Below are 12,818 nucleotides of genomic sequence, written 5' to 3'. Positions count from 1 at the left end.
TTTTTCTTATTTTTCCCCAAACTTATATACAGGTATATGAGCACAGCTATGGGCATTTAACTCAAAAACTAAACCTGCCATAGCAATGACTCAATGATAAATGGACTCAGAAAATTCTCCTGTTAATTCTGATATGCAGTTTGTGACTTTAAAGAATTTTTCTTTTATTTCACCAAACTTATATACAGGTATATGAGCACAGCTATGGGCATTTAACTCAAAAACTAAACCTGCCACAGCAATGAGTGAATGATAAATGGACTCAGAAAATTCTCCTCTTAATTCTGATATGCAGTTTGTGACTTTAAAGAATTTTTCTTATATTTCACCAAACTTATATACAGGTATATGAGGACAGCTATGGGCAGATAACTCAAAAACTAAACCTACAACAGCAATGAGTGAATGATAAATGGACTCAGAAAATTCTCAGATTATTTCTGATATGCAGTTTGTGACTTTAAAGAATTTTTCTTATATTTCACCAAACTTATATACAGGTATATGAGCACAGCTATGGGCATTTAACTCAAAAACTAAACCTGCCACAGCAATGACTCAATGATAAATGGACTCAGAAAATTCTCCTGTTAATTCTGATATGCAGTTTGTGACTTTAAAGAATTTTTCTTTTATTTCACCAAACTTATATACAGGTATATGAGCACAGCTATGGGCATATAACTCAAAAACTAAACCTGCCACAGCAATGAGTGAATGATAAATGGACTCAGAAAATTCTCCTGTTAATTCTGATATGCAGTTTGTGACTTTAAAGAATTTTTCTTATTTTTCCCCAAACTTATATACAGGTATATGAGCACAGCTATGGGCAGATAACTCAAAAACTAAACCTTCCACAGCAATGACTCAATGATAAATGGACTCAGAAAATTCTCCTGTTAATTCTGATATGCAGTTTGTGACTTTAAAGAATTTTTCTTATTTTTCCCCAAACTTATATACAGGTATATGAGCACAGCTATGGGCATTTAACTTAAAAACTAAACCTGCCAAAGCAATGACTCAATGATAAATGGACTCAGAAAATTCTCCTGTTAATTCTGATATGCAGTTTGTGACTTTAAAGAATTTTTCTTTTATTTCACCAAACTTATATACAGGTATATGAGCACAGCTATGGGCATTTAACTCAAAAACTAAACCTGCCACAGCAATGAGTGAATGATAAATGGACTCAGAAAATTCTCCTGTTAATTCTGATATGCAGTTTGTGACTTTAAAGAATTTTTCTTTTATTTCACCAAACTTATATACAGGTATATGAGGACAGCTATGGGCAGATAACTCAAAAACTAAACCTGCCACAGCAATGAGTGAATGATAAATGGACTCAGAAAATTCTCAGATTATTTCTGATATGCAGTTTGTGACTTTAAAGAATTTTTCTTATATTTCACCAAACTTATATACAGGTATATGAGCACAGCTATGGGCATTTAACTCAAAAACTAAACCTGCCACAGCAATGACTCAATGATAAATGGACTCAGAAAATTCTCCGATTATTTCTGATATGCAGTTTGTGACTTTAAAGAATTTTTCTTTTATTTCACCAAACTTATATACAGGTATATGAGCACAGCTATTGGCATTTAACTCAAAAACTAAACCTGCCACAGCAATGAGTGAATGATAAATGGACTCAAAATTCTCCTGTTAATTCTGATATGCAGTTTGTGACTTTAAAGAATTTTTCTTATTTTTCCCCAAACTTATATACAGGTATATGAGCACAGCTATGGGCAGATAACTCAAAAACTAAACCTGCCACAGCAATGAGTGAATGATAAATGGACTCAGAAAATTCTCCTGTTAATTCTGATATGCAGTTTGTGACTTTAAAGAATTTTTCTTATTTTTCCCCAAACTTATATACAGGTATATGAGCACAGCTATGGGCATTTAACTTAAAAACTAAACCTGCCACAGCAATGACTCAATGATAAATGGACTCAGAAAATTCTCCTGTTAATTCTGATATGCAGTTTGTGACTTTAAAGAATTTTTCTTTTATTTCACCAAACTTATATACAGGTATATTAGCACAGCTATGGGCATTTAACTCAAAAACTAAACCTGCCACAGCAATGAGTGAATGATAAATGGACTCAGAAAATTCTCCTGTTAATTCTGATATGCAGTTTGTGACTTTAAAGAATTTTTCTTTTATTTCACCAAACTTATATACAGGTATATGAGGACAGCTATGGGCAGATAACTCAAAAACTAAACCTACAACAGCAATGAGTGAATGATAAATGGACTCAGAAAATTCTCCTCTTAATTCTGATATGCAGTTTGTGACTTTAAAGAATTTTTCTTATATTTCACCAAACTTATATACAGGTATATGAGCACAGCTATGGGCATTTAACTCAAAAACTAAACCTGCCACAGCAATGACTCAATGATAAATGGACTCAGAAAATTCTCCTGTTAATTCTGATATGCAGTTTGTGACTTTAAAGAATTTTTCTTTTATTTCACCAAACTTATATACAGGTATATGAGCACAGCTATTGGCATTTAACTCAAAAACTAAACCTGCCACAGCAATGAGTGAATGATAAATGGACTCAGAAAATTCTCCTGTTAATTCTGATATGCAGTTTGTGACTTTAAAGAATTTTTCTTATTTTTCCCCAAACTTATATACAGGTATATGAGCACAGCTATGGGCAGATAACTCAAAAACTAAACCTTCCACAGCAATGACTCAATGATAAATGGACTCAGAAAATTCTCCTGTTAATTCTGATATGCAGTTTGTGACTTTAAAGAATTTTTCTTATTTTTCCCCAAACTTATATACAGGTATATGAGCACAGCTATGGGCATTTAACTTAAAAACTAAACCTGCCAAAGCAATGACTCAATGATAAATGGACTCAGAAAATTCTCCTGTTAATTCTGATATGCAGTTTGTGACTTTAAAGAATTTTTCTTTTATTTCACCAAACTTATATACAGGTATATGAGCACAGCTATGGGCATTTAACTCAAAAACTAAACCTGCCACAGCAATGAGTGAATGATAAATGGACTCAGAAAATTCTCCTGTTAATTCTGATATGCAGTTTGTGACTTTAAAGAATTTTTCTTTTATTTCACCAAACTTATATACAGGTATATGAGCACAGCTATGGGCAGATAACTCAAAAACTAAACCTTCCACAGCAATGAGTGAATGATAAATGGACTCAGAAAATTCTCCTGTTAATTCTGATATGCAGTTTGTGACTTTAAAGAATTTTTCTTATTTTTCCCCAAACTTATATACAGGTATATGAGCACAGCTATGGGCAGATAACTCAAAAACTAAACCTGCCACAGCAATGACTCAATGATAAATGGACTCAGAAAATTCTCCTGTTAATTCTGATATGCAGTTTGTGACTTTAAAGAATTTTTCTTATTTTTCCCCAAACTTATATACAGGTATATGAGGACAGCTATTGGCATTTAACTCAAAAACTAAACCTGCCACAGCAATGAGTGAATGATAAATGGACTCAGAAAATTCTCCTCTTAATTCTGATATGCAGTTTGTGACTTTAAAGAATTTTTCTTTTATTTCACCAAACTTATATACAGGTATATGAGGACAGCTATGGGCATTTAACTCAAAAACTAAACCTGCCATAGCAATGACTCAATGATAAATGGACTCAGAAAATTCTCCTGTTAATTCTGATATGCAGTTTGTGACTTTAAAGAATTTTTCTTATTTTTCCCCAAACTTATATACAGGTATATGAGCACAGCTATGGGCAGATAACTCAAAAACTAAACCTTCCACAGCAATGAGTGAATGATAAATGGACTCAGAAAATTCTCCTGTTAATTCTGATATGCAGTTTGTGACTTTAAAGAATTGTTCTTATTTTTCCCCAAACTTATATACAGGTATATGAGCACAGCTATGGGCATTTAACTCAAAAACTAAACCTGCCATAGCAATGACTCAATGATAAATGGACTCAGAAAATTCTCCTGTTAATTCTGATATGCAGTTTGTGACTTTAAAGAATTTTTCTTTTATTTCCCCAAACTTATATACAGGTATATGAGCACAGCTATGGGCAGATAACTCAAAAACTAAACCTTCCACAGCAATGAGTGAATGATAAATGGACTCAGAAAATTCTCCTGTTAATTCTGATATGCAGTTTGTGACTTTAAAGAATTGTTCTTATTTTTCCCCAAACTTATATACAGGTATATGAGCACAGCTATGGGCATTTAACTCAAAAACTAAACCTGCCATAGCAATGACTCAATGATAAATGGACTCAGAAAATTCTCCTGTTAATTCTGATATGCAGTTTGTGACTTTAAAGAATTTTTCTTTTATTTCACCAAACTTATATACAGGTATATGAGCACAGCTATGGGCATTTAACTCAAAAACTAAACCTGCCACAGCAATGAGTGAATGATAAATGGACTCAGAAAATTCTCCTGTTAATTCTGATATGCAGTTTGTGACTTTAAAGAATTTTTCTTTTATTTCACCAAACTTATATACAGGTATATGAGGACAGCTATGGGCAGATAACTCAAAAACTAAACCTGCCACAGCAATGACTCAATGATAAATGGACTCAGAAAATTCTCCTCTTAATTCTGATATGCAGTTTGTGACTTTAAAGAATTTTTCTTATTTTTCCCCAAACTTATATACAGGTATATGAGCACAGCTATGGGCATTTAACTCAAAAACTAAACCTGCCACAGCAATGAGTGAATGATAAATGGACTCAGAAAATTCTCCTGTTAATTCTGATATGCAGTTTGTGACTTTAAAGAATTTTTCTTATTTTTCCCCAAACTTATATACAGGTATATGAGGACAGCTATTGGCATTTAACTCAAAAACTAAACCTGCCACAGCAATGAGTGAATGATAAATGGACTCAGAAAATTCTCCTCTTAATTCTGATATGCAGTTTGTGACTTTAAAGAATTTTTCTTTTATTTCACCAAACTTATATACAGGTATATGAGGACAGCTATGGGCAGATAACTCAAAAACTAAACCTACAACAGCAATGAGTGAATGATAAATGGACTCAGAAAATTCTCCTGTTAATTCTGATATGCAGTTTGTGACTTTAAAGAATTTTTCTTATATTTCACCAAACTTATATACAGGTATATGAGCACAGCTATGGGCAGTTAACTCAAAAACTAAACCTACAACAGCAATGAGTGAATGATAAATGGACTCAGAAAATTCTCCGATTATTTCTGATATGCAGTTTGTGACTTTAAAGAATTTTTCTTATTTTTCCCCAAACTTATATACAGGTATATGAGCACAGCTATGGGCATTTAACTCAAAAACTAAACCTGCCACAGCAATGAGTGAATGATAAATGGACTCAGAAAATTCTCCTGTTAATTCTGATATGCAGTTTGTGACTTTAAAGAATTTTTCTTATATTTCACCAAACTAATATACAGGTATATGAGCACAGCTATGGGCATTTAACTTAAAAACTAAACCTGCCACAGCAATGACTCAATGATAAATGGACTCAGAAAATTCTCCTGTTAATTCTGATATGCAGTTTGTGACTTTAAAGAATTTTTCTTTTATTTCACCAAACTTATATACAGGTATATGAGCACAGCTATGGGCAGATAACTCAAAAACTAAACCTACCACAGCAATGAGTGAATGATAAATGGACTCAGAAAATTCTCCGATTATTTCTGATATGCAGTTTGTGACTTTAAAGAATTTTTCTTATATTTCACCAAAGTTATATACAGGTATATTAGCACAGCTATGGGCATTTAACTCAAAAACTAAACCTGCCACAGCAATGACTCAATGATAAATGGACTCAGAAAATTCTCCTGTTAATTCTGATATGCAGTTTGTGACTTTAAAGAATTTTTCTTTTATTTCACCAAACTTATATACAGGTATATGAGCACAGCTATGGGCAGATAACTCAAAAACTAAACCTACAACAGCAATGACTCAATGATAAATGGACTCAGAAAATTCTCCTCTTAATTCTGATATGCAGTTTGTGACTTAAAAGAATTTTTCCTATTTTTCCCCAAACTTATATACAGGTATATGAGCACAGCTATGGGCATTTAACTCAAAAACTAAACCTTCCACAGCAATGAGTGAATGATAAATGGACTCAGAAAATTCTCCTGTTAATTCTGATATGCAGTTTGTGACTTTAAAGAATTTTTCTTATTTTTCCCCAAACTTATATACAGGTATATGAGCACAGCTATGGGCATTTAACTTAAAAACTAAACCTGCCAAAGCAATGACTCAATGATAAATGGACTCAGAAAATTCTCCTGTTAATTCTGATATGCAGTTTGTGACTTTAAAGAATTTTTCTTTTATTTCACCAAACTTATATACAGGTATATGAGCACAGCTATGGGCAGAGAACTCAAAAACTAAACCTGCCACAGCAATGAGTGAATGATAAATGGACTCAGAAAATTCTCCTGTTAATTCTGATATGCAGTTTGTGACTTTAAAGAATTTTTCTTATTTTTCCCCAAACTTATATACAGGTATATGAGCAGAGCTATGGGCAGATAACTCAAAAACTAAACCTACAACAGCAATGAGTGAATGATAAATGGACTCAGAAAATTCTCCTGTTAATTCTGATATGCAGTTTGTGACTTTAAAGAATTTTTCTTATATTTCACCAAACTTATATACAGGTATATGAGCACAGCTATGGGCAGATAACTCAAAAACTAAACCTACAACAGCAATGAGTGAATGATAAATAGACTCAGAAAATTCTCCGATTATTTCTGATATGCAGTTTGTGACTTTAAAGAATTGTTCTTATTTTTCCCCAAACTTATATACAGGTATATGAGCACAGCTATGGGCATTTAACTCAAAAACTAAACCTGCCACAGCAATGAGTGAATGATAAATGGACTCAAAATTCTCCTGTTAATTCTGATATGCAGTTTGTGACTTTAAAGAATTTTTCTTTTATTTCACCAAACTTATATACAGGTATATGAGCACAGCTATGGGCATTTAACTTAAAAACTAAACCTGCCAAAGCAATGACTCAATGATAAATGGACTCAGAAAATTCTCCTGTTAATTCTGATATGCAGTTTGTGACTTTAAAGAATTTTTCTTATATTTCACCAAACTTATATACAGGTATATGAGGACAGCTATGGGCATTTAACTCAAAAACTAAACCTGCCACAGCAATGAGTGAATGATAAATGGACTCAGAAAATTCTCCTGTTAATTCTGATATGCAGTTTGTGACTTTAAAGAATTTTTCTTATTTTTCCCCAAACTTATATACAGGTATATGAGCACAGGTATGGGCAGATAACTCAAAAACTAAACCTGCCATAGCAATGACTCAATGATAAATGGACTCAGAAAATTCTCCTGTTAATTCTGATATGCAGTTTGTGACTTTAAAGAATTTTTCTTTTATTTCACCAAACTTATATACAGGTATATGAGCACAGCTATGGGCATTTAACTCAAAAACTAAACCTGCCACAGCAATGAGTGAATGATAAATGGACTCAAAATTCTCCTGTTAATTCTGATATGCAGTTTGTGACTTTAAAGAATTTTTCTTATATTTCACCAAACTAATATACAGGTATATGAGCACAGCTATGGGCATTTAACTTAAAAACTAAACCTGCCACAGCAATGACTCAATGATAAATGGACTCAGAAAATTCTCCTGTTAATTCTGATATGCAGTTTGTGACTTTAAAGAATTTTTCTTTTATTTCACCAAACTTATATACAGGTATATGAGCACAGCTATGGGCAGATAACTCAAAAACTAAACCTGCCACAGCAATGAGTGAATGATAAATGGACTCAGAAAATTCTCCGATTATTTCTGATATGCAGTTTGTGACTTTAAAGAATTTTTCTTATATTTCACCAAAGTTATATACAGGTATATTAGCACAGCTATGGGCATTTAACTCAAAAACTAAACCTGCCACAGCAATGACTCAATGATAAATGGACTCAGAAAATTCTCCTGTTAATTCTGATATGCAGTTTGTGACTTTAAAGAATTTTTCTTTTATTTCACCAAACTTATATACAGGTATATGAGCACAGCTATGGGCAGATAACTCAAAAACTAAACCTACCACAGCAATGAGTGAATGATAAATGGACTCAGAAAATTCTCCTCTTAATTCTGATATGCAGTTTGTGACTTAAAAGAATTTTTCCTATTTTTCCCCAAACTTATATACAGGTATATGAGCACAGCTATGGGCATTTAACTCAAAAACTAAACCTGCCACAGCAATGAGTGAATGATAAATGGACTCAAAATTCTCCTGTTAATTCTGATATGCAGTTTGTGACTTTAAAGAATTTTTCTTATTTTTCCCCAAACTTATATACAGGTATATGAGCACAGCTATGGGCATTTAACTTAAAAACTAAACCTGCCACAGCAATGACTCAATGATAAATGGACTCAGAAAATTCTCCTGTTAATTCTGATATGCAGTTTGTGACTTTAAAGAATTTTTCTTTTATTTCACCAAACTTATATACAGGTATATGAGCACAGCTATGGGCAGAGAACTCAAAAACTAAACCTGCCACAGCAATGAGTGAATGATAAATGGACTCAGAAAATTCTCCTGTTAATTCTGATATGCAGTTTGTGACTTTAAAGAATTTTTCTTATTTTTCCCCAAACTTATATACAGGTATATGAGCAGAGCTATGGGCAGATAACTCAAAAACTAAACCTACAACAGCAATGAGTGAATGATAAATGGACTCAGAAAATTCTCCTGTTAATTCTGATATGCAGTTTGTGACTTTAAAGAATTTTTCTTATATTTCACCAAACTTATATACAGGTATATGAGCACAGCTATGGGCAGATAACTCAAAAACTAAACCTACAACAGCAATGAGTGAATGATAAATAGACTCAGAAAATTCTCCGATTATTTCTGATATGCAGTTTGTGACTTTAAAGAATTTTTCTTATTTTTCCCCAAACTTATATACAGGTATATGAGCACAGCTATGGGCATTTAACTCAAAAACTAAACCTGCCACAGCAATGAGTGAATGATAAATGGACTCAAAATTCTCCTGTTAATTCTGATATGCAGTTTGTGACTTTAAAGAATTTTTCTTTTATTTCACCAAACTTATATACAGGTATATGAGCACAGCTATGGGCATTTAACTTAAAAACTAAACCTGCCAAAGCAATGACTCAATGATAAATGGACTCAGAAAATTCTCCTGTTAATTCTGATATGCAGTTTGTGACTTTAAAGAATTTTTCTTATATTTCACCAAACTTATATACAGGTATATGAGGACAGCTATGGGCATTTAACTCAAAAACTAAACCTGCCACAGCAATGAGTGAATGATAAATGGACTCAAAATTCTCCTGTTAATTCTGATATGCAGTTTGTGACTTTAAAGAATTTTTGTTATTTTTCCCCAAACTTATATACAAGTATATGAGCACAGGTATGGGCAGATAACTCAAAAACTAAACCTGCCATAGCAATGACTCAATGATAAATGGATTCAGAAAATTCTCCTGTTAATTCTGATATGCAGTTTGTGACTTTAAAGAATTTTTCTTTTATTTCACCAAACTTATATACAGGTATATGAGCACAGCTATGGGCATTTAACTCAAAAACTAAACCTTCCACAGCAATGAGTGAATGATAAATGGACTCAGAAAATTCTCCTGTTAATTCTGATATGCAGTTTGTGACTTTAAAGAATTTTTCTTATATTTCACCAAACTAATATACAGGTATATGAGCACAGCTATGGGCATTTAACTTAAAAACTAAACCTGCCACAGCAATGACTCAATGATAAATGGACTCAGAAAATTCTCCTGTTAATTCTGATATGCAGTTTGTGACTTTAAAGAATTTTTCTTTTATTTCACCAAACTTATATACAGGTATATGAGCACAGCTATGGGCAGATAACTCAAAAACTAAACCTACAACAGCAATGAGTGAATGATAAATGGACTCAGAAAATTCTCCGATTATTTCTGATATGCAGTTTGTGACTTTAAAGAATTTTTCTTATATTTCACCAAAGTTATATACAGGTATATTAGCACAGCTATGGGCATTTAACTCAAAAACTAAACCTGCCACAGCAATGACTCAATGATAAATGGACTCAGAAAATTCTCCTGTTAATTCTGATATGCAGTTTGTGACTTTAAAGAATTTTTCTTATATTTCACCAAACTTATATACAGGTATATGAGCACAGCTATGGGCAGATAACTCAAAAACTAAACCTGCCACAGCAATGAGTGAATGATAAATGGACTCAGAAAATTCTCCTCTTAATTCTGATATGCAGTTTGTGACTTAAAAGAATTTTTCCTATTTTTCCCCAAACTTATATACAGGTATATGAGCACAGCTATGGGCATTTAACTCAAAAACTAAACCTTCCACAGCAATGAGTGAATGATAAATGGACTCAAAATTCTCCTGTTAATTCTGATATGCAGTTTGTGACTTTAAAGAATTTTTCTTATTTTTCCCCAAACTTATATACAGGTATATGAGCACAGCTATGGGCATTTAACTTAAAAACTAAACCTGCCAAAGCAATGACTCAATGATAAATGGACTCAGAAAATTCTCCTGTTAATTCTGATATGCAGTTTGTGACTTTAAAGAATTTTTCTTTTATTTCACCAAACTTATATACAGGTATATGAGCACAGCTATGGGCAGAGAACTCAAAAACTAAACCTGCCACAGCAATGAGTGAATGATAAATGGACTCAGAAAATTCTCCTGTTAATTCTGATATGCAGTTTGTGACTTTAAAGAATTTTTCTTATATTTCCCCAAACTTATATACAGGTATATGAGCAGAGCTATGGGCAGATAACTCAAAAACTAAACCTACAACAGCAATGAGTGAATGATAAATGGACTCAGAAAATTCTCCGGTTAATTCTGATATGCAGTTTGTGACTTTAAAGAATTTTTCTTATATTTCACCAAACTTATATACAGGTATATGAGCACAGCTATGGGCAGATAACTCAAAAACTAAACCTACAACAGCAATGAGTGAATGATAAATAGACTCAGAAAATTCTCCTGTTAATTCTGATATGCAGTTTGTGACTTTAAAGAATTTTTCTTATTTTTCCCCAAACTTATATACAGGTATATGAGCACAGCTATGGGCATTTAACTCAAAAACTAAACCTGCCACAGCAATGAGTGAATGATAAATGGACTCAGAAAATTCTCCTGTTAATTCTGATATGCAGTTTGTGACTTTAAAGAATTTTTCTTATATTTCACCAAACTTATATACAGGTATATGAGCACAGCTATGGGCATTTAACTTAAAAACTAAACCTGCCACAGCAATGACTCAATGATAAATGGACTCAGAAAATTCTCCTGTTAATTCTGATATGCAGTTTGTGACTTTAAAGAATTTTTCTTATATTTCACCAAACTTATATACAGGTATATGAGGACAGCTATGGGCATTTAACTCAAAAACTAAACCTGCCACAGCAATGAGTGAATGATAAATGGACTCAAAATTCTCCTGTTAATTCTGATATGCAGTTTGTGACTTTAAAGAATTTTTGTTATTTTTCCCCAAACTTATATACAAGTATATGAGCACAGGTATGGGCAGATAACTCAAAAACTAAACCTGCCATAGCAATGACTCAATGATAAATGGACTCAGAAAATTCTCCTGTTAATTCTGATATGCAGTTTGTGACTTTAAAGAATTTTTCTTTTATTTCACCAAACTTATATACAGGTATATGAGCACAGCTATGGGCATTTAACTCAAAAACTAAACCTGCCACAGCAATGAGTGAATGATAAATGGACTCAAAATTCTCCTGTTAATTCTGATATGCAGTTTGTGACTTTAAAGAATTTTTCTTATATTTCACCAAACTAATATACAGGTATATGAGCACAGCTATGGGCATTTAACTCAAAAACTAAACCTGCCACAGCAATGAGTGAATGATAAATGGACTCAAAATTCTCCTGTTAATTCTGATATGCAGTTTGTGACTTTAAAGAATTTTTCTTATATTTCACCAAACTTATATACAGGTATATGAGCACAGCTATGGGCATTTAACTCAAAAACTAAACCTTCCACAGCAATGACTCAATGATAAATGGACTCATAAAATTCTCCTGTTAATTCTGATATGCAGTTTGTGACTTTAAAGAATTTTTCTTATTTTTCCCCAAACTTATATACAGGTATATGAGCACAGCTATGGGCATTTAACTCAAAAACTAAACCTGCCACAGCAATGACTCAATGATAAATGGACTCAGAAAATTCTCCTGTTAATTCTGATATGCAGTTTGTGACTTTAAAGAATTTTTCTTATATTTCACCAAACTTATATACAGGTATATGAGCACAGCTATGGGCATTTAACTCAAAAACTAAACCTGCCACAGCAATGACTCAATGATAAATGGACTCAGAAAATTCTCCTGTTAATTCTGATATGCAGTTTGTGACTTTAAAGAATTTTTCTTATTTTTCCCCAAACTTATATACAGGTATATGAGCACAGCTTGTCGCAGATAACTCAAAAACTAAACCTGCCACAGCAATGAGTGAATGATAAATGGACTCAGAAAATTCTCCTGTTAATTCTGATATGCAGTTTGTGACTTTAAAGAATTTTTCTTATATTTCACCAAACTTATATACAGGTATATGAGCACAG

This window comes from Erpetoichthys calabaricus, chromosome 1 (assembly GCF_900747795.2).
Source record: "Erpetoichthys calabaricus chromosome 1, fErpCal1.3, whole genome shotgun sequence".
In the NCBI taxonomy this organism is placed as follows: Eukaryota; Metazoa; Chordata; class Cladistia; order Polypteriformes; family Polypteridae; genus Erpetoichthys; species Erpetoichthys calabaricus.
The sequence above is the reverse complement of the archived record's forward strand: the minus strand, read 5'-3'. Positions refer to the sequence as shown.